At 35.3% G+C, this 24166-nt stretch overlaps 1 protein-coding gene and 1 long non-coding RNA gene across 4 annotated transcripts in view; one reads left to right on the top strand and one right to left on the bottom strand.

Moving 5' to 3' along the window:
* The window catches only part of LOC308631251, a 930091-nt gene that overhangs the window by 308412 nt on the left and 597513 nt on the right, over positions 1 to 24166 (bottom strand). The window lies entirely within an intron of this gene.
* The window catches only part of ATF2 (activating transcription factor 2), a 110824-nt gene continuing 86929 nt past the window's right edge, over positions 272 to 24166 (top strand). For all 3 annotated transcript variants that reach the window (XM_081260666.1, XM_081260664.1, XM_081260665.1), the window contains exons 1-2: positions 272 to 453; positions 12638 to 12733. The gene's annotated coding sequence lies outside the window, so the exon portion shown is untranslated. The remainder of the gene's footprint in view (positions 454 to 12637; positions 12734 to 24166) is intronic.

The following is a 24166-nucleotide window of genomic DNA, read 5'->3' as shown; positions in this document are numbered from 1 at the left end:
CAGTGTTCCGCAGCCCCCTGGCTTCAGACCTACGCTCCTTCGGCCCTCTGTTCCCTCCCCCTCCAGAGCAGCTTCCCGCCCTTCAGGCTGCTTGTCCATTCAGCAGCGTCCAAGTATTCTTTGGTTCCCGCCCTCTCCCTACCCGCCTTCCGGAGGATCCGCCCCCTTCCCTAAGCCTGACGGAATCACCTGACCCGGAGGCACTCCCTCTGAGGAAAGGCCAGAAGGGGCGTGTGCGTGGAGGGGAGGGGCGCGAGAAGAAAGGGGGGGATGCCGGGAGTAGGGCGGAGAGACGGGTTGTCAGTCCGTTCTCGCGAGAGAGGACGGAAGCCTGTGGGAGCCCGTGGCCTTTAAAGTGTGGTTCAGCCCTTTCCTCCAGGGGTAGTTTGTAAACACGGCTGCGCTTTGGGCTCCCGGGTGACGGAAAGGATCATGAATAAGTGACCTGGAAAGGTGAGTAGTAATGGGGAGAGGGCCGCAGGACTGGAGACTATAGGGATACGGAGAAAGAAGGCGCTAACATGGCGACGTCGCTCACCGTAGTCCCCACCCCCCGCTTCTCATCCCCTCGGGCGCTGCTGCCGCGATCCCACCCCTTAGGGCAGCGGTGAAAGTGCCGCTACCTCTGTGGCGCGCGTTGTCTGCTGTAGGAGCCTGAGCGGCGGGACCGGACCGCTAGGTAACTGGCTCTCGATGTTCCGGCCCCTCCCTCTCGCGCGCTTTCCTAACGAAGAGGAAAAAGGAATAACGGCTCCTCTTAAGACCCCTCCCTTCGATTTACCGTCTCCTCCTGTGGTCACTTTAGAGGTCCCTGGGTGCACAACGGATCCTGGTCCAGTACACAAGGAGATCTCCCTCCTCAATCCTTGGATTGTGCAGGCAAAAGGCCCACTGTGCTCTCCCCACCCAGGACTCAAGCGGTTGAAGGACCCTGTTGGTGATGGCTTGGGAAGATCGGGAGGCGCTGGTGGAAAAAGGTCTGGGTCCCAGATTTCGGGGGAAACTGGTGTAACGGATGGTATGGAGAACCTAAAAGCTGAAGCCCTCGGCCTTTTCTGTCCTTTCTGCCACCCTCACTCTCCCGCCATCCCCCACTTTTTCCAGGTGGGGCGGGGCAGAAGTGTGGGTGCAGATTGACTCTAGTATTTTCTCCTATTTTTTTACCTGCAAGAGTGAACTGCAGAGCTTCTGTAGGGAAATTATCTGTGCTTTTTATCAATGCCTTAGGGACCAGGACCCAGGGATTGTGTGTACGTGTGTGTGTGTGTGTGTGTGTATGTATGTATGTTTTCCATGCTTGCTCGTTGAACCGAAGCTAGGAAGAGGAGGAGGAGCTGAGTATTATTTTTGTGCCTCTAGGTAGTATAAAATTGTCTTTCCTTACTGGCGAGTCTTGAAACTGATGAGGTCAATAACAAAACTATCATGAATATATTGAAATAAAAGGAAATACTCCTGATGAACCTTAGGCCTTATTGACTAATCCCTAATTATAATGTGAAAGCTAATAATTTCTTAGGGATTATACATTATGGAGACAGTCATAATACATGCGTGTTATGTATATACTTGAAATCAGAACACACACTGACTTCTTCTGAGCACACTTTTTGTTGTATTTGAAGACTTTAACCACCAGCGTTGCCATTGCCATTAATGATCATTTTTAAACAAGTATGTTTTTTTAAAAAATGGTCACGTTCACGTCAAGAATTAAGACAGTTCATGATCTTTAAGGCTATTGATAATCGTGTAATAGTTTTTGTAAAATAACTCCTAAGACTCTTCCGGATTTACAAGTGATGTGTTATGCTGTCTTCTAAGACATGTTTCTTCTTGCTTTGAGGATGTTACTGCTGTTGAGTTTTTAAAAGTTATAATATTGTGGTAGTTTAGAACTTAGGTGTTTTGTATTTTAATTATCAGTTAAGGATCTTCAGGAACTTTTGTGTATGTTTAAGGTACATAATACCTTCTGTAGATCTGATTGCATTTCCTGTCATTCTTTTTTAAATACCTTATGAAAAAAGTTTATTTTGTATTAAGGGCATTATATTATTCTCTTATTAAATATGTAACCCAGAAATTCCTGTAACTTCTTTTGTTTGGAGTATTTTCTATTTTAGTATTTTTAAACTAAATTAATAGTAGAAAAGGTTATGTCACTCTTTAACAAATAATCAGAAGGGTGCTTTTATTAATATTCAGAATTTGGAAACTATGTAAGTATTGTTTAAAAAATACATTCTATCCATCAAATACCTTCTACTTATAACTAGCATTTACTCTCAAGAAATTATCTACATTTTTTACCTGAATTTTTGTATTTTAAAAAACAATAGTTTCAATGATTTATGTTGTTTGCTACTAAACTGAATTGCTAGATCAGGTAAACAATTCCACCATATATGCTATTTCCACTCATTTTTTTCTTCAAGCTCTTCCTCCTATGAAATATGTCTATAAGCTGGTATTTCTTTCTCTTTGTTTTTCTTATTAAAATATCCCTTGGAAACAAAGTAGTAAAGTCTTCCTTACTTAAATGCAATTTTGGGGGGCTGGATATGACATTTTGGCAATGGTAGTAAAGTGATTTAAAAACTTAAGAATTTTTGTTCAACAAAAAGGGATGTAAACAAAATTTCCTCTAAGGAGAACAACACTTAATTGAAAGCCTGTTGTAAGCATTCAAATAGTATTTATACAATCATTACAATAGTGTCAGGAATTTAATGAGAACTCAGTATATAGTGTGATAATTATTATTGTTGAATAAAGTGTGAGAATTGTAATTGGCAAAATACCAAATGAACTTTAGTTATTTGGTGTTGCATAATTATCTTCATCTCTTAACATTGACCTTAAATTTATAAATATTTTTGAAATTTTTTTATTATGTGGAACCTAATCTTTTGTATTCCAACTTTATACCTTTGTTCTTCCAATTTTAGCTTTGTTTTTTTCTTAATTTTACTCCTTACACTAATGTTTCCTTTTGTTTATTGAACATTTATTGGAATACTGTTATTAGAGATCAACTCCAGTTTTACCATACTAACAAATAATTGTTTTCATTATTACTGTTTTCTTCTAATTTGCATATACATACTATATGTTTTTTGCAGAATTTATAATATCATAAATATTGTTTATTTTACTTTTCTAACCTTTGTAATATTTGATGGTTATGTGACAGCCAAATTACTGTTAAAATTTCCTCAATTCTAAGGACCCCAAAGGGAAATAATTGTTTGTACTTTATTCCTCTCAATAACATTAAATTGAACAGCTCTGTTCATGTAGCTTTCTCTTCTTTTGGACTGTTTCCATAGGATACTAATCTCAATTGGGATTACTGCTGAAAGGATATAAATGTTTCTACAGTTGCTAAATTTTTGCTTCTCCCCAAGTAGAGTTGACCAAGTTTACACTGTCATGAGACTATGAATGCAGTAGCTTTGCCATAATTTTGCTGACTTTGGAATTGTGCTTATTAAATAAAATGTGATTGCTTAATTGGGAATTATTAATGGCACTAAGTTATATTATTTAGTAGTTTTGAAATTATTTAGTCAACTATATGTTTTTGTAGTTTGATAAATATTTTTCATTTTTTTTCTGCTTTTTGAACTATAGATTTCAGACAAGATTGGGCATATTCATGGTATTAAGATTATAGACTTTTAACTATAGGTTCCATAGGGTTTCTGTCTTAATGAATTTGTCATTTTGAATCTTAATAATTCATGATTAATAATTATTGATAATTATTGAGATTCAAAATGACAAATTCATTTTCCTATAGATAATCCTTCAAATAAAGTCTGTGTGTGTTGTAGCCAAATTGATTAAGGTTTTGTTTCTTTGATATCTTCTTCTGGCACATAGTAAGTATGTAGTCAGGATTTGGGGATGATTTTTTTTTTTTAGGAGCCAGATTGTCATGAGTCTACTACTTAGGAGCTGTATTATGTTGTGGGACAAATTATGTCTTTTATTTTGTGCCTCATTTTCCTTTAAGGAGAATAACACTTAACTGTAAACCTTGTAAGTATTCAGATAATGTTTATAGAATGCTTAAAACTGTGTCAGGAACTTAATGAGAACTCAACATATAATATAATAATTATTGATGAAGTTTATTCAGAAATACTAATGTAGTACAGCCACTTGAAGGATGTTTATGATGTTGCTTGAAAATAATATACCATCCATCTATTTGGTAGTTTTGACAACATCGTTGGGTTTTCCCCAGGAACTTATTTGTACTGGAATTTACTAATTTAGAATTTTCATAAATCCATTTAAGAGAGTATCATGTATTTTTTTTCCATGTATGACCCTTTTCCCAAATCAGACTTTTTCTATATCAAATTTTTAGTATTTTAGCATGCACATGTTTGAGGTGATACAATTATACTGTAATTTCCATAAAATCCATTTTTTTTTCTTCTAGGCCAATTTCACCATAAACAATCTAGTGAAGACCTTTTATTTCTTCCTCATAGGAGATTATGATGAATTAAAATAACAGTCCTGATGGTTGTTCTTTTAAAGTCCTTAGTAATTATTCAAGTAATATAACTACATTATCAATTCTCATCCACAGTGTTAAGAGTTACTGATGTCTTTTGTTGTTTGTAAAGCAGATTTTAATGATTGTTGAAATATAGATTAGGATTAAGGGTTTTTCCTATTAGTAATATCACATTCACTTACTTGAACTTGGACATACTTTGAGGAAGGGAGAGAGGTGAGCTTATTAGTGTTTTGATGGGAATTATATATAAAGTGTAGTTTATCTTGTTTGTGCTCTCTTTGTAAATGAGAAATTTTAATTGATGTATTATTAGTAGTGGTGGTGACTATAAATTGTTGTAGTTCTTAGTGAATTATGAATTTCTATTTTCTTTTTACTTTTTTTAATTTTTTATTAATTTTTGAGGGGTACCAGGGATTGAACTCCGGCACTTGACCACTGAGCCACATCTCTAGCCCTATTTTGCATTTTGTTTAGAGACAGGGTCTCATTGAGTTGCTTAGCGCCTTGCTTTGGCTGGCTTTGAGCTTGCAATCCTCCCGCCTCAGCCTCCCGAGCCACTGGGATTACAGGTGTATGCCACTGCACCCAGCTTCTTTTTACTTTTACCAAAAAAGCTAAGTTTTTAGTGAGGGAGGGCAAAACGCAACAAAGATATATTTTATTCATCTACCTTTAGGTAAAAGTATGCTGTGGACATTATGAGACTGATTCCATTACCAAATCTAAAGTGATATAGTAATATTTGCATTCATAATTTATATTCATAACTCCTAATCTGTAAGTTCTTTGTATTTATATGCTTTTAATGTTATTCTGTTGTAATTTTAAACTGTAAAGCAAGAACTTTCTTACCTTCAATAAAACAGGGATTAGAGATCTGAAAATAATCAACTCACTTTAAAAATGAAGTTAAAAATTGGACTACTGTTATTTTTATTAAAGAAAGTTTTTGAGATATTGGGATATTCACATATTCAAATATAGTCTCAGGAAATCTGACATTTTTGTGTGTCCCGTCAGCTTTGAAAAATTTCATCAAAACTTTAGTATACTCTTAAGGATTGTGATATATGTGAAAGACATCTGTCACGTCTTCTGTGAGTGAAGAAAAAGTGGAAATTGCTTTCCTCATTAAAATGAGCTTTAACTTTTTCTAACATTTGTATTATTTCTATTAATGAAATAAACATAAATTTTATGAATAAATCAATGTGTTAAAGATTAGTTTAATTTTCACAGAGGATTTTGATATTATATAGTTTTAAAAATATTCTTCATTTTTTAAATTGGTACATTATGGCTATAATATGTAGTTACTAGTTTCTGGCCTTAAAAATGAAAAGAGAGTAAGATTAGGTATTAATTAGGCATTAGGAGAATGTACATTTGAAGTTAAAGTAAGCTTGGTGTAGTGGTTTGTTCCTGTGATCCCATTTACCCAGGAGGCAGAGGCAGGGAGGATTGAAAAGCTCAAGGCCAGCCTCCAAATTTAGGGAGACCAGCCAGGTACGGTAGCACATGCCTAAAATCCCAGTGACCCATGAGACTGAGACAGGAGGATTGCAAATTCAAGACTTGCCTCAGCAACGTGGCAAGATCCTGTCTCAAAATAAAAAGACTGGGGATGTGATTCAGTGGTTAAGTGCCTCTGGATTCAATCCCTGGTACCAAAAACAGAGAGCAGGAAGGAGGGAGCAGGGGGTACAGTTCAGTTTTAGAGGACCCAATAATGAAAGAAAGAAGAAAGGAAACTAAAAGAAAAATATTGCAGAAAAACTTAATATAAACCAATAATTGCATATATTGTTTTCCTTAATTCTTTTTGACAACCTTGAAATGCATGTTGTTTCTTACTGGAGATCACAGTGTAATTATGCTATTTAGATTGCCCTAGTGTAGGAAGTCCAAGATAATTGAAAGGAAGAGTGAAATGTTTCTAGGTCATGACTATTGGTTTTCAAACTCCTGGGTTTAGATTTGCTATTATGACCGCATTGCTGTTCCCAAGGTGAGCTCTGGGATTATTTCTTGCATTTTTTGGCATTCAACCAAGATAAAAGAAGTTGTAGTGTAGCTCATTTATATAGTGCTTGCCCAGCATTTGTGAGGCCCTAGGTTCAATCCCCAGCACCACAATAAATAAATACATACATGCATACATACATACATATATACATACAAGCACAGAGGAAAACTTTTGCCTCTATGGTACTGCTGTCCTTGAAGTTGTGGAGTACAAGTCCATCTTCCTACATTAATTTTCTATTCCCGCCTCACAAATTACCACACACTGAGCATCTTAAAATAATACAAACATATTATAGCTACTGGAGGTCAGAAGCCTTGGTAAGCTCAATTGAGTCATCTGCTTGGGATCTTTTTATTTTTTTCTGATATCTAAAAAAAATTGTGCATAATAATGGGGTACCATGTGTTATTTTGATGTATGCGTACATTGTGTAGCATTCAAGTCAGGTTGAGCATTTCTGTCTCCTTGGTCATCTATCTTTTCTTCCTGGTGAAAACATTCAAAATCCTTTCTTGAGATACTAATTATTACCTGTAGTCATTCTACTGTGCAGTACCACACAAAGAGTTTCCTATCACTGACTGTAACTAGTACCCATTGATCAACTTTTCACCATCCTTCTCTCCACCCTGCACTACATGCTTTGGTAACCAACATTTTGTTCCCAACTTCTATGAGATTGGTTTGGAGATTTTTTGGGTTTTATTTGTTTGTTTGTTTACACAAAAAGCATGATCACATGGTACTTGTAATTTTTTTTTTTTAGTTTGTCTTATTTTACTCTCCTAATGATCTCTAATTCCATCCATGTTGTCATGAATGACAGAATTTCATTCTGTGCTTACAAAACCAAAATCAATGTGTTGCCAGTGCTATGTTCCTTTTTGGAGTCTATAGGGAATAATTCGCTTCCAAGTTCATTCAGGTTGTTGATTAAATTCCAGTGCTTGCAGTTGTAGGACTGTCATCCCCCTTCCCTTGCTTGTTATCAGCCAAGGGCTGCTCTTTGCTTCTAGAAGCTGAAATACTGTTCATGTGCCCTCCTCAAATAGTGGCAGATCAAGTCCTCTCATGCATCTCACTTGTCTGATTTCTTTTTCTGCTTGTATGTCCGACTCCAGATCAACAAAGTTCTGTGCTCTAGACCAGGCCCACCTAGATAACTGAGGATATTCTCTCTATTTTAGAATCTGTAATCTTGTACATCTACAAAGTTCTTTTTGCCATGTAATATAATCTGTTCAGAGGTTCCTGGAATTAGAGCATGGACATCATGGGGGCTATTCTACCTACTATACACATATTCTGCAAAGAAATTCCATAAACTATACCTGTACATTCCTAAATTGCTTCCTAAAATTTTTCATCTGAGTTTGGATAGTTGAAAAGTATTCTGATTGTGCACAGTGGTCCACACTTGCATTCCTGGATACTTGAGAAACAGAGGTAAGAAGATTGCAAGTTCAAGGCTAGCCTGGGCAATTTGTTGAGGATCTGTCCCCCAAAATAACAAAAGGATTGGGGATATAGCTCAGAGGTAGCAAATGTGGGGCCCTAGATTCAATCCCAGTACTGCAAAAAGAAAACTCTAATGCATTTTATTATTTTTTTCCTCCACATTTTTATTGGTGCGTTATAGTTGTACATAAATATGAGATTTGTTGTTATATGCATACAAAACAACATAATTTGGCCAATATCCCTAGCTTTTCTAGATATAGATACCACTCTTATAATATCAATTGCCATAATGATTTGATACTACAATTGTTTTTTTAAAATGTGAATTAATTAACAGTTGGAAATTTTCATTGTTCCTTTTTTCTTATTAAAATGTTATTTTTTCCATTCCTTCAATATAATTTTATTTGAATCCAGTGTATTTTAATGTTTTAAATAAAAATATCATACTTTATAACAAATACATATTCAAATTTTCAAAATTTCTCATTGATTTCTTTTTTCCATATTTTTATTAGTGAATTATAATTATATATAATAGCAAATCATTTTTACATATTTTTATGCACTTAGGCACATGGTGTAACTATATAATTTAATTGTTCTCAAGCTATCCCCTTTCCCTCCCCCTGGTCCTTTTCCTCTACTCTACTGGTCTTCTTTTAATTTTCATGAGACACCACCACTCTTTCTTTTCTTTTTCCTCTCTAGCTTCCACATGAGAAAATTTATGACCCTTGACTTTCTGAATGGTTTATTTTGTTTAACATAATGCTCTGAGGTTCCATCCGTTTTCCTGCAGATAATATAATTTCATTTTTCTTTACGGCTAAATAAAATACCATTTTGTATGTATACCACATTTTCTTTAAGGAGTTGCAAAGTTTCTGGTATAATTTTTAGGTCTTCGATCCATTTTGAGGTGACTTTGATGCAGATGAGAGAGAAGGATCTAGATTCATTCTTCTACATATTGATAACCATTTTTCCCAGTACCGCTTGTTAAAAAGGCACTTTTCTCCAACAAGTTTTTGGCACTTTTGTCAAGGATCAGATGACTGTCTCTGTGGGTTTGTCTGTGTCTTCTGTACTATTGGTCTATGTGTCTGTTTTTTCTAGTTCTAGGAAGAATATCTTTGGTAATTTGAAGGATAGTGCATTGAATCGGTGTATTGCTTTTGGTAATATAGCCATTTTAACTACATTATTTTTGCCCACGTATGAATATGAGAGGGCTTACCATATTCTAGTGTCTTCTTCAGTTTCTTTCTTCAGCATTCTTTAGTTTTTCATTGTAGAGGTCTTTCGCCTATTTCTAGGTTTTTCCTCTCTTTTTTTTAACCCCCTGAGGCTATTTGTGAATGGGATTGTTTTTCTGCTTTTTTCTCAGCAGGTTCATTATTGGTGTGTAGGAAAACTTGATATTTGTATATTGATTTGTATCCTATAATTTCTTCTTTTCTTCATTCTTATGGAACTCCCTCTCAAGGCTACATTTTTTGATAATATTTCAAGAATGAAAGAAACAGTAATTAAAGATTATTGTTAGTGTCATCACAGTATACAGTATATCTGAAATTCAGAACATTTCTAAACACAGGACAGGCACCATTTTTAACGTAGTGCTTTGCATTTATCTGAAATGGGAAAAAGCATGAGCCTGAGGCTTAATGGTGCCTTCCTCAGTAGAGGCTTTAAGACATTCTTATTTTAAATTATCCATTTGTTTTGTTTAATGAAAGTTTTTACAACCCAGGGCAATACATTCCAATAAGATTTGAGGTGGGGGAGCTGGGGCTGTGGTTCAAAGGTATAGTGCTCGCCTAGCAAGTGGGAGGCGCTGGGTTTGATCCTCAGTGCCACATAAAAAAATAAATAAATAAAATAAAGATAATGTGTCCAAATACAACTAAAAAAAAAGATTTGAGGTGGATGAGAAGTATTGTTTTTTTGTTTGTTTGTTTTACAGTACTGGATATGGAACCATGGGCATTGCACATGATAGGCAAGTGCTCTAACATAGAACTACCGTCCTAACCCTGCTTTTGGCTTTTTTGAAATGTGTGAGAATGAGGATTCAGGGAAAATAGGCACATCAGTTTTAGGGAAGCAAAGAGAAGTTGAAGATGTGCATGCCCAGGTACCCTTGGAAAACAATCATGACCCTTTAATAATACATAACTTAGTTTGAACACTGCCTCTTTAAGACTTTTTCACTACTGTCTAGATCCTCCTCTCCCAAAGGACAGATGCCACCCTCCTCTACCACACAGGATTGTACTTGGGTATGTTAGACTCTTCTGATTTCTTGTACAGGATTGATTTCTTTCAACACTAATACATATCTTTTAGGCCTGTTTGCAGGCACAATACTTATCTCTTACCATGACAATTAGCAGTATATGTACCTTTTGGTAGAGATTCTACCCTCAGGTTAGTTATATCTAATTATAAGAAATGCCTGTACCTTAGGTAGGATATTTTGTGTAAAAGGAGAGATTCCTACATCTGTGCCTTTCAAGGTAAGAAAGAAAAAAGACAGTAGTTTTAATCTTCAAATTATCATTTCTATATAATTATACAAATAGGAAAACTTCGAGCCTAATTTACCAAATAAACATTTCTCTGAAAGAAAACAATTGGAAAAAAATTTATCTCCCCCTAAAATAGGTAAACATTTATGTTATCCCACAGAGCCATTTGTCCTTTGAATTGCTGTTCCATTTATAGTCCCATTTTACATTTGTATAACTAAATATCCTATTTGTATAACTAAATATCCTATTTAAAGCAGAATTGCCACCTTTGAGTTGAGTCTTCCCAGTTTTCCATCCAAGTTTTAAGCATAATAGAATGTTTTAGACAATCTGATAAGCTAATAAGCTAAAGTGTAGTAGTCCTTCTTCTTTTTCTTTATTCTCATAGCTTTGTCTTTGTTGTTTTAATTATTTATAGCCCTTCTTCACAACAGTCTGCAATAGAAAAATCTCCCAAATTCTTTCTTGGCCTGATAGTGGGAACATAGTCCTGTGATAATGGTAGAAGAAAATACTTCTCCTTTGACCATCATACTTCCAACTTCATTACCTTTTCTTAATGCAGTTAGTAGCTGAGCTTTCTGCAGAGTGTTTCTCCAGTCTCACCTTGGGCACTCCATTATTTAATGGTTCTAATAATTTTTGTGTTTTGTGAATTTAGTCTCCCAAACAATGATTCCAGTTGTTTCTTTGCACTAGGGGCTTTGTCATCCTGGTCTTCAGATTTTTTCCCTTCTTCCTTTGTCACATGCAAATTGACCTTTTATTGGTAGAATGTTGGTCTTTGTCACTGGCAAGACCTACTTTTAAAAGCTCCCTTTAGTAGACTGCCAACTCATTTCTATGAGGTATCTAACCATCTTACATTGTAGTATGAAATGGGTGTGAGGGCATAAATAACTAATTGTCTATCGGTATTCATTCCCTTCTTTCTGGTTAGTGATAGATATTGCAATTTCTAATTAATAAGTTTGTGGTGAAATAAATATGTCGGAGCCTCTCTGCCAGCTTTGGCTGTGTGACCAAGTTATGGTCCATGGAATGTGAACAGAAGTTTCCTATAAGAGTTCTGAAAATTTTCCTTAAAGGGAAGCTGCTGCTCAACTTTTCTTCTCTTGCTTTCTAATCAGTAGAGGTTATGGTTAGAGCTTGAGCAATCATTTTTAAAACAATGAACGGGAAGCCATGCATTGAGGAAGGCAGAGAAACAAAATAGAACAATGCTGGGTTCCTTATGATAGTGATTCTGGACTGCCTACATTTCCATTGAATGTATTTCTGAATAATTTAAGCCATTGTTTGAGTTTTCTGTCATTAACAGCAGAATCTAATCCTAACAGAGATATTAAAAAGTCATGCTGGCTGGGTGCGGTGGTGCATGCCTATAATTCTGGTAGTGGCTCAGGAAGCTGAGGCAGGAGAATCATGAGTTCAAAGCCAACTTCAGCAATTTAGCAAGGCCCTAAACCACTTAGTGAGACCTTATCTCTAAATTAAAAAAGAAAAGAAAAAAGGGCTAGAGATGTGGCTCAGTAGTTGAGCACCCTTGGGTTTAATTCCCTGTAACAAAACAAAACAAAAAGTCAAGCTATTTTCAAATAAGAAGCACACAAACTGGATCCCTTGGATGTTATGGTGTAGCGCTGACGAACTCAAAAACTATTAATCTCCACTATGAAGAATTTTGATGCCTAAGCATCATGTCATGTCACCTGTTATCCATGATTCCCTCCCCACCTCAGGTTTATTATGGTAAAAATCATTTTCTCTTTTCATCATGGGTCCATTGTCCTACTTTTATAGGAACTGTTATACCTCTAGTGGGTGATAATGTACCAAAAATTATTGGAGACTACTGGATAAATGTCTTCCTGAATCACTGAGGATTTTGGAGGGAGCTTTAATTTTCTATTAAAACATATAGATGGAAAGCAAAATTCAGATGTGTGTTTTTGATATGAAAGAAACATTTGAAGTGTTTATCATTATGGAGTTAAAGTACATGAGGCTATTCTTCAGATCACACAGGGTAATGAGTTCACACTTCTCTGCCTCTTCTTTTCCTAGGGATACTAGATGGAAACTTAAGTTGTGCTTATTGGTAAGAGCTGAGGGATTCCTGACTACAGAGTGAATAAAACTCATGGCCTACCAGCTAGAAAGGTAAGAAATCTTAATTAAGCTTTTATTGCAAAAGCATTCTTTTTACTTTTGACTGTCTCCAAATATTATTGAATTTAACTGATGTTTCTATACAGTATTACTTAGAACGCTACCATATTGATAATGTTTAGTTTAAAAAAAAAGATTCTGAGTGTCAGCAAAGTTGGAAATGTCCTTTTGGAGATAGAACATGTGTCAGCATATTAAAGTGCATCTAAGACTGATTTTAAAGTGTTAGATTTTGTTTAATTCAGAGGCTCCTAAATTTATTTGACTGGAGACAAGTAGACCCAACATAAATATCCCAATTCTCCTAGGATTTTATGACTAGTAACAGTAGTAAATCTATGAAGTACTTTCTATGTTTCAGAAATATTTGTGGCAAAAAGTTTACATACTCTATATACAAGCAAATTAAACATTAGATTTATTTGCTTTTGTATTGATTTGTTTCAGCCAAGTAAATCACCATTATTATTTCATACTGATCAGAAATATTAATTTGACATTATAAGGTCCTTGAATTATACCATTTTTGAACATCTATGTGCTAGCCATATGGTATTGATATTAGAGATATGAGATACAGTGGGTTTTGATCTCAAGCCATTTATAGTTTCTAAATATAACTTTTTTAAATGGAAAGCAATCCCAACAACTCAACTCTGGAGGCCAGGATAGAAGGTTTACAAGTTCAAGGCCAGACTCATCAACTTAGGGAGACCCTATCTCAAAATTTAAAAAATAAATAAATAAAAAGGGCTGGGGATGTAGCTAAGTAGTAAAGTGCCCCTGAGTATAATCCCTAGTACTCCCCCTCCTCATTAAAATTAAAATAAAATGGAAGGAAAAATATCAGTTTAATAAAGTGATCTGGCATGCAGAATCTTTCAAAACATGGCAGTCTAATGGTAGACTTTGCAAATATATCAAGATATATGAGCAAATTGGCCTGTGCTTTTGTACCTAAACCCAGAGGTCCAAATCAAAAGAAAAAAAAATGCATAAATGGAGTTACTCTAATTTTGTCAAAAATTTGGAAAATAATTGAAATGTGGGGCTGAGGCTGTAGCTCAGTGGTTAAATGCTTGCCTCGCATGTGTGAGGCACTGGGTTCAATCCTTAGCACCACATAAAAATAAATAAAGATACTGTGTGTTCATTTACACTAAATAAATATTTAAAAAATAATTGAAATGTATATGTATTTAAAAGGTGAAAAAAAGCAAATACAAGGAAGAAAGGGTGGTAACACTTGATAATTTTTTCTTATATACTAATCCTTAAATAGTAAAAGGATTAAATAGTTTTAAGCTACTTAACTAATCTGAATGTTCAAGTTGATGATCAGGTTAGAAGTATTCTTCATAACCTGTAAGTTCCATGAAGGCAAGGGACCGTGTCTGAATCATTGTACCCTGGAGTACGATGGGCTGAAAGGCTGCCATCAGTTCATGAGGCTTTGTCCTAAGAGCATTTTTCTTCATAACTGGTCTTTCCTTTCCTCTCATTTTGACTAGCACTACTTGAGTTAATACCATCATTCCTTCTTCAATCTCACAGTATCTTCTAGTTTTCTTGGGTAGTGTAGCTCTCTCTCATCCATCCTCCACATTTCTATTAGTGATCTTACCAAATTAAAAAATTTCAATTTCTTAACAACATGGCTAGGGAAACTTTTCTTAATTTGAAGAGGACCAAAAGAAAATATTTTAGGCTTTGTAGGAACCACATGTGATCTCTGTTGCATGTTCTTCTTTGCCTACTCTCTATACCATTGTTTAAAAATGTGAGAAACTTTTTTATTTCAAGAGTTTGGCCTAGCCAGGCGTAGTGGTGCATGCCTGTAATCCCAGCAGCTTGGGAGGCCAAGGCAAGAGGATTGCAAGTTCAAAGCCAGCCTCAGCAATGATGAGGCACTAAGCAACTCAGTGAGACCCTGTCTCTAAATAAAATACAAAAAAGGGCTGGGGATGTGGCTTGGTGGTTGAGTGCCCCTGAGTTCAATCCCCAGTACCCTGGCAAAAAAAAAGCCAAAAAAAAAAAAATCCTCATTCTAAGAGTCCTAGAAACTTCCAGGAAATCCACAAATCCAATCGTAGAAATTACTTTCCTTTCTCTTGACTTTATTCTTCTGTATCTTCTCCATTCTTTTTATTAAATGTGTTACTGTAAATATGACCAAAAATGTCCACTAGTCTCAAGTATGATTCTGAATGTCTTGTGCCCACTTCTGTTTGACTATTCCTTTTTACCAATTTCCTAAAGAAGTAGTCTGATTGACTTAACTTGGTCAGGTGTCTCCCCTGATTTATCTGAGACAGCTATGTCAGGATCATGGATATTAGGATTGCCTTTTATTGCATTGTTGGCAGATCAGGCACTCTAGTGGGATCATGCAGGTGTTTAGGAGAGATGACCAAGTCCAGCATACTCATGTTCCCATAGCATCTGTGTTTATATAAAAGAACGATTATACATGTACATAAATAAATTATTATTTTCACTTGTTAATCCTCCTTTTTAATCTAATTTTAAGTGCAGAATCCATACCTCTTGTATTTAACATGGTTGCAAAATAGGCAGTCAAATGTTTTCCAAATAAATTTCATAAAAGTTAATGATTTTTATTAGAAATGTTTGAGAATGCTATATATTATATGTAACACTATTATCCATATTTTAGAAATTTGCCTTTAAATTTGAGTGCATTCTAAGAGCTTACAAAATTTTATAGTTCTGTAACCAACTAAGTAGATTGTCAGTTAAATTCACATTTTAAAGTATAGAAATTTCTAGAGTCACCAGAAATTGATCCACCACTTCTGTTTTTAGAAATGCATTCACCAGCACTATTTTTTTATGAAATGAATTATTTTCCTTCTTAGTCTGTTTTTGATCAAGATGTAGGAAAATAAATATTTTCACTGCTAATCATCTGAATGGTAGACTTTAAAATGGCATAGGAATATTGATACTACAGCCTGAAGGATTTTTTTATTTGTGCAATAGATTTGGCCCACATTTCATATTTTTAAAAAGGGAACTAATAAGATAAATAATTATCTAGTATCCTCTATAAGTTCATTCAGATTGGTAAATTCTTTTACTATAGTATAATTTCATTTTCTATTTAACCTTGCAATATAGAATATGCTTTTCAATTCCTTGATGTATTTTATAACTTGAAATTATAAGCCAGAAAGGAGAGAATTGTTAGAGAATCAGTACAATTTATTATTATTATTTATTAGTATTTTTAGTATTATTGTTTACTATTAGTATTTTTCTCATGACTACTGCTAAAAACGTTAGTTATATAATAATGCTCATGTAGTGAATTATTTTAGCACATATTATAAATGTATTACTTAAGCTTATCTTGTTAGTTTTTTTCCTATTTTTAAAAAATGTTTATTTATTTTTTGTTGTAGTTTCATATAATAACTTTATTTATATGTGGTGCTGAGGATCGAACCCAGGACCTCACATGTGCTAGGCAAGCGCTCTACCACTCAGCCCCAGCCCCTTCCTTATTTTTTTTTTTAATTCAAGACTAAATTGCCAGTGTGATGCCTTATTATTACCTATTATTACCAAATTTTATATTTCTATACAAGACATTCTCCTGCAAAACCACAGTATAACTATGAGAATCAGGAAATCAACACAGGTCTATTTCTACCCTCTGTATTAGACCTGAATATTGCAGATCACATTGAGATTTTTGCCAGTCTTCCCAGTAATCTTTTATAGCAAAAAGATTCCATCTAATATCTCATGTTGCAGTTATTTGTTGTATCTTATTGAAATTTTTGATCACAGACAGTTCCTCAGTCTTCCCTTGACATCAATAACTTGAACATTTTCAAAGATTATTTTACAGAATTTACCTCAGTTTGGGGTTCTCTGATATTTCTTCATGATTTGATCCTCAGAATTATTGTAGTAGAAGTGATGACATGTCTTTCTCATTGCATTCCAAAAAGGGCACACAACTTTGCTTTTTATTTCTAACATTGTTAACTTGGATCACTTGATTAAGGTGATGTTTACTAGATTTTTGTACTGTAAATTACTCTTTGTCCTTAGTTATTACATTTTATTTTATAGAAAGGTACTTTGAGATGAAATAAATATTTTATTCCTGTTCAAACATTTAATTTATTCTTGTGTATCAGTATGGATTTGTGAACTGTATTTATTTAGGGTTTACTTTACTATCATTATTTGTTTTGATCCTTCACTGTCATTTGATTTGATTCTCAAATTGTCCCACATTTGGTCACTTTCAGGGCTAAATCTGTAAGATTTTTGTTTCATTTTTATTTTCTACCTAAGATATTTAAGGTCTGCCCTGTACTTTTCCCTACCCATCCCTGAAATCAACCAGTATTTCAAGGAGCCGAGGTCCCATTTGGTGGAAAATGGTATTTACACAATAAAATATGGAATGCTATATGTGCTTTTTTTTTCCTTTTAAATATATATATATATATATATATATATATATATATATATATTTTTTTTTTTTTTTTTTTTTTTTTTTTTTTTTTTTTTAGTTGCAGATGGACACAGTACTTTTATTTTTAATGTGATGCCAGGGATCAAACCCAGCGCCTCATGCATGCTAGGCAAGCATTCTACCACTGAGCTACAGTCCTGGTCCCAATATATGTGCTTTTTATCCATGTTCCTGGCCCTCTCAGTGGACATAACTAGATAAATTTTATGAACATATATGCATACATGTATAGACATTAACATCTTTATTTCTGTATCTTTATATTTATTTTGAAAGTCATGAGTTCATGTCATTATCTTCAGAACCCATTTAATACAAAGGTTCACCCCATATTTATAGTTCATTTGATCTATAGTCACCTATAATGTGAATTTACTTTCACTTATCATATCCTTGATGTATTTACTAAATTTGATCAATCCCTGGGTGTGTATGTAATGAATTGCCTTTCACCACTAGACTTTTCCCCATCAAGCAGGTATTCTACTAGTTGGCCCTGACATCCTATACTAGAATAGTGCCATCCTTGTCTCTTATCTCATGTGGATGCCTCTTTAGCCCACTTGGGCATTAACATCTCATATCAGGCTACATAGATGCTACGGGAACATGAGTGTGCTGGACTTGGTCATCTTTCCTCATTTATTTTATGAACTTCATTTGGAAAACATTTGGTTGCCTATCATATCCATGTTAAAAATAAGAGATGGATTCTGTCCTTAAAATTAGACTAAAAAGGAAGGTAAACAAGTGAAAGTAATAATAACAATGATATTAATTCAGTTATACAGATATACATATATAATCATTATAAAAGATAAAACACAGATGCTGTGGGAACATGAGTGTGCTGGCATTAGTCATCTCCCCTCAGCACACACTCACTCACCTCTTAGAGAGCCCACCACCAGTGCAATAGAGAACAATCCTATATCCATGACCCTGACATAGCTGTTTCGGGTAAATTAGGGGAGATACCTGACCAAGTTAAGCCAATTGGACCACCTCTTCAATACAAAATGTACTGATTCTCTAAGAAGTCTATTCTTGTTTCTGTGTATAATTTTCATGTTATTAGATATATCAAGAAATTGAGCTGGGCGTGGTGGCACACACCTGTAATCCCAGTGGCTTGAGAGGCTGAGGCAGGAGGATCACAAATTCAAAGACAGCCTCAGCAATTTATCAAGGCCTTAAGAAAGTCAGTGAGACCCTGTCTCTAAATAAAATATAAAAAAGGGCTGGGGATGTGGCTCAGTGGTTAAGCACCCCTTGGTTCAATCTCTGGTACCAAAACAATGAAAAGAAATTGAAAAACTACATTCTGTATTATGAAGTTAAAAACAAACAGAATCATACAGCTTGTGGCAAATAAAACAGAAAATAGGAGGAACAAATACATGCTTATATGTAGAATTGTCAGGCTACACTTCCCTCCACACAGAGACCTTTCCTCATTCAACTCAGACTGCAGTATCCCATGTAGGGCTGACCTCCTTCCTTCTAGCCTAACCCTCATTTCCTTTCTCCTCACTAGAGACATCTTTCTCACCCTACCCCACCCAGGTTCTGCACTATGCTGAAACCTAATAGCCTGTCTGAGCTTTGTCATGCAGATACTCTTACACTTAATTTCTTCAATTTTCATCTATTTTTACTTTTTTCTTTTTCTTTTTCTTTTCTTTTTTTTTTTTTTTTTTTGGTCCTCTTACTGGCATTTCATTTTTATATGATTCCATTTGGTAATGGATCTGATTACTCTGGAAGTTCCAAAGAATCTTTCTGTGATACCAATTTTCGTATATGATTTATATAAAATTTCTCTGTAGTTGGTAGGTGTAAAATAAAGATATCATAGCTTGGTACGCACAGTATAAGTTGCTTGTTTTGTTTTGGGTACCAGGGATTGAACTCAGGAGCACTCAACCACTGAGCCACATCCCCAGCCCTATTTTGTTTTTGTTTTTATTGTTGGTTGTTCAGAACATTACATAGTTCTTGATATATCATATTTCACACTTTGATTCAAGTGGGTTATGAACTCCCATTTTTGCCCCGTATACAGATTGCAGAATCACATCAGTTACACTTCCATTGATTTACATATTGCCATACTAGTGTCTGTTGTATTCTGCTGCTTTTCCTATCCTCTACTATCCCCCCTCCCCGCCCCTCCCCTCTTCTCTCTCTACCCCCTCTACTGTAATTCATTTCTCCCCCTTGTATTATTTTTCTCTTTCCCCTCACTTCCTCTTGTATGTAATTTTGTATAACCCTGAGGGTCTCCTTCCATTTCCATGCAATTTCCCTTCTCTCTCCCTTTCCCTCCCACCTCTCATCCCTGTTTAATGTTAATCTTCTTCTCATGCTCTTCTTCCCTACTCTGTTCTTAGTTACTCTCCTTATATCAAAGAAGACATTTGGCATTTGTTTTTTAGGGATTGGCTAGCTTCACTTAGCATAATCTGCTCTAATGCCATCCATTTCCCTCCAAATTCTATGATTTTGTCATTTTTTAATGCAGAGTAATACTCCATTGTGTATAAATGCCACATTTTTTCTTATCCATTCATCTATTGAAGGGCATCTAGGTTGGTTCCACAGTCTTGCTATTGTGAATTGTGCTGCTATGAACATCGATGTAGCAGTGTCCCTGTAGCATGCTCTTTTTAGATCTTTAATGAATAGACCGAGAAGGGGAATAGCTGGGTCAAATGGTGATTCCATTCCCAGCTTTCCAAGAAATCTCCATACTGCTTTCCAAATTGGCTGCACCAATTTGCAGTCCCACCAACAATGAACAAGTGTACCCTTTTCCCCACATCCTCGCCAGCACTTGTTGTTGTTTGACTTCATAATGGCTGCCAATCTTAGTGGAGTGAGATGGTATCTTAGGGTGGTTTTGATTTGCATTTCTCTGACTGTTAGCGATGGTGAGCATTTTTTCATGTACTTGTTGATTGATTGTATGTCCCCCTCTGAGAAGTGTCTGTTCAGGTCCTTGGCCTATTTGTTGATTGGGTTATTTGTTATCTTATTGTCTAATTTTTTGAGTTCTTTGTATACTCTGGATATTAGGGCTCTATCTGAAGTGTGAGGAGTAAAGATTTGTTCCCAGGATGTAGGCTCCCTATTTACCTCTCTTATTGTTTCTTTTGCTGAGAAAAAACTTTTTAGTTTGAGCAAGTCCCATTTGTTGATTCTTGTTATTAACTCTTGTGCTATGGGTGTCCTATTGAGGAATTTGGAGCCCCACCCCACAGTATGTAGATCGTAGCCAACTTTTTCCTTCTATCAGACGCCGTGTCTCTGATTTGATATCAAGCCCCAGCCCTATTTTGGATTTTATTTAGAGTCAGGGTCTCACTGAGTTGTTTAGTGCCTTGCCATTGCTGAGACTGGCTTTGAACTTGCAATCCTCCTGCCTCAGCCTCCTGAGCCAATGGGGAATATCTTGTGCTACTGTGCTGGGCCTTGCCCTGGTTTTTGACCTTGAGTAAGTAATTTCACACTTTTCAACTTCAGTCTTCTCATTTGTAGGGTGAATACTTAGGTCTACACTGGGAACACAGTGAGGTACGTGGTCAGAAGTCCCATGACATAATAAAAACCCCGTGGGCTGTGAGTATAGCTCAGTGGTAGAGTACTTATTCAGGAGAGAGAATTTTGAGCTAACATTTTATTTTTTAAAACTAGGCAAAAGAAGGCAATTCACAGAGATGTATAAATGACTGTTATGTATATGGAGAAAGTTCACCATATTAGGATGTCAAGATACACAGCTTTTAAATTATTTTATTAATTGGACATTTAAAACAATAGTACCACTGTTGGTGTAGGTGTTGAGAGACATGAGTTATTTTTATATAGGGAAAGTAGAAATAAATAATGCTTCTTGGAGGACAGTTTAACACAATATAATTTCAAAGCCTTCAAAATATGCCTTCATTTTGACATTGCAGTTTCACTTCTAGAAATTCATCCTTTGGAAATTATTATAGATATTGCACAAAGTTGTTTCCCAAAAGTATTCATTGATAATGGTGTAATATCATATAGCTGTATTTAAATGTAGCTATTTAAAATGACATCTATGGCTGGGATTGTGGCTCAGTGACAGGGTGCTTGCCTAGCATGTGTGAGGCACTGGGTTTAATTCTCAGCACTGCATATCAATAAATAAGATAAAGGTCCATTGCAACTAAAAACTATTTTTAAAAAATGATATCTAATCTTTTTTAAATATATTTTTTAGTTGTTGATGGACACAATATCTTTATTTTTATTTATTTATTTTTATGTGGTGCTGAGGAACGAACCCAGGGCCTCGTGCATGCCTCGTGCATGCAAAGCAAGTGCTCTACCACTGAGCTACAACCTCAGCCCAGACATCTAATCTTTAATGACATTATTATTTAATGATGTGGCAGAATGTAGGTAATTACATTTTTTTTTTTTTTTTGGTACCTGGGATTGAACCCTGGGTACTTAACCACTGAACCGCATCCCCAGCCCTTTGTGGTATTTTATTTAGAGACAGGGTCTCCTCAAGTTGCTAAGTGCTTTACTAAGTTGCTGAGGCTGGCTTTGAACTTGTGATCCTCCTGCCTCAACTTCTCATATAGGTGTGTGCCACAGCACCCTGCTAGATAATTGTATTTTAAAGTCAGTTTTCATGCTGTTTTTACATTTCTTAAAGTTACATAAATGTGTATATGCTCAGTGGTAGAGCACTTGCCTAGCACATGTGAGGCATTGGGTTCAATCCTCAGCACCACATAAAAATAAATAAATAAAAATAAAGGTATTAAAAAATACACACACACACACAAACACACTGACAAAACTGGAATATGTACTTCGGAATATTAATAGTAGTTAACTCTGAGTGGTAGTATTCCAGGTGATTCTTTTTTCACTTCTGTGTTTTTGTGGGAGCAAATTTAAAGTCCCTTACAGTGTCTTAGTTGACTAAAAGTAATTTAGTTAATATTTTCAGGAGGGAATTTTTTTGGAACTCCAATTAAAACTTTAATTTTAAGGGTTGTTTTAGAATTAAATAAATTTGGTCATTTGTGCAGGATACCAAATAATAGAAATTGCTGGCTGTGTTGTCATAAATAAAATTTAAAGTATAATTTTAACAAGTTTAGGTTCTAATAAAACTTTGTGGCAATAAAATATAGAAAATATGAAGAATGGATACATATTTATAGGTAGAATTATCATAGAAAACCAGAAAGTGAAAACTTGACTTTTATACTGGTCTGTTTCTGCAGCAGAGCACCAAACATATATCTTCAGTTCATAGGAAGTTTATTATGCCTGTATCAAAATGACTAAGGTCTATAATCTTATAATATATAGATTTTCTTTCATTTACATATTTTAGAAATTTACTATTCCTGTTTTTCTGCACCACCTCTTTGTCTAATCTTAGGAGCAATTGTTATTGCTCTTGAACTTAGAGCAGTTTTGGTCATGTTTTTCATATGAAGTTTGAGATACTAGTTCATATGGACGAATACTCATTTTTTCTGAACTAGCATATATGGCATACATATTAAGACTTTTTTTGTGGATTCATACCAGAAAATTTTTTTTTTTAAAGAGAGAGTGAGAGAGGAGAGAGAGAGAGAGAGAATTTTTAATATTTATTTTTTAGTTCTCGGCGGACACAACATCTTTGTTGGTATGTGGTGTTGAGGATCAAACCCAGGCCGCACGCATGCCAGGCGAGCGCGCTACCGCTTGAGCCACATCCCCAGCCCCAGAAAATGTTTTTAAAGTACTATACTGCTATATTACAAGAAACCTGAAGTAGGTGTAATTTTAAAGTGTTGAAAGTAAAGCTTCATTGGATTTAATTTGGAGAAAGGTTTTGAGGCACTTTATTTATCTACTGCATAGGGGAGACAAGAGAGCAAGTTGCCATTTCAAACCTTCAGGTTGATTCTTAGTGAGTTTCTTTGGTACCCGGAAGTGAACCCAGGGGTGCTTAACCACTGAGCCACATCCCCAGCCCTTTTTTTATATTTTATTTAGAGGCAGGGTCTCGCTGAGTTGCTTAAGTTGCTGAGGCTGGCTTTGAACTTGAGATCCTCCTGCTTCAGCCTCCTGAGCTGCTGGGATTATAGGCATGAGCCACTGCACCTGGTGTTTTCTTAGTTTTTTTAGGGTATGAAATGAAGAACCTAGCTCATGATGAGATAAGAGGAAGGAAAAAAGTAGAGTGAATTTCACTTATATAAGAGATACTATTTGTGATTGGTCATTAGCCATTGGTATTAAGTTCATGTAACTATGATAGGTTATTTCATAAATCTTAAAAAAAAAAGTCAATGGCTTTTGGGATATTATTGACTTAGTAATAAACCGCACATATTTTAAGTATGCAATTCGATAAGTTTTGACTTTTATCTATACATCCATCAAACCATCACCACCATCAAGATGATTTATTCATCACAAGCTCCCTTGTGACCTCTTTGTAATCTTCCACTCCTGTTCCTAGGCTACCACTAGTCTGCTTTCTGTCCCTATAGTTTGCCTTTTCTAGAATTTGTATAAATGGAATCATACTCTGTGATATTTTTTAGATCGTCCTCTTTGACATAGCATAATGATTTTTAGATTAATCTGTGTTGTAATATGTATCAGTAGTTTTCAGGACAGATTCTGTGTACATTTAAGAATACTTTCATCATTTCGGGCCAAGTTCTTATTTAAATCAAGCATAGCAAGATAATCTGATTTGGGACTTTTAATTTTCAACATTTTACTCTAGCTAATACTTTTTAATCCACAAGGCATTTTAAACATTCCAGGACTAAGATATTTTACTGTAGTGTGTGATTGCTTCATAGTTACCCATGAAGTTAAAGATAATTTCTTTCTTAAATAGACTT

This window comes from Spermophilus citellus, assembly GCF_964194105.1.
Source record: "Spermophilus citellus genome assembly, chromosome: 11".
NCBI classification, from domain to species: Eukaryota; Metazoa; Chordata; class Mammalia; order Rodentia; family Sciuridae; genus Spermophilus; species Spermophilus citellus.
This window is presented reverse-complemented; position numbering and strand designations above follow the sequence as displayed.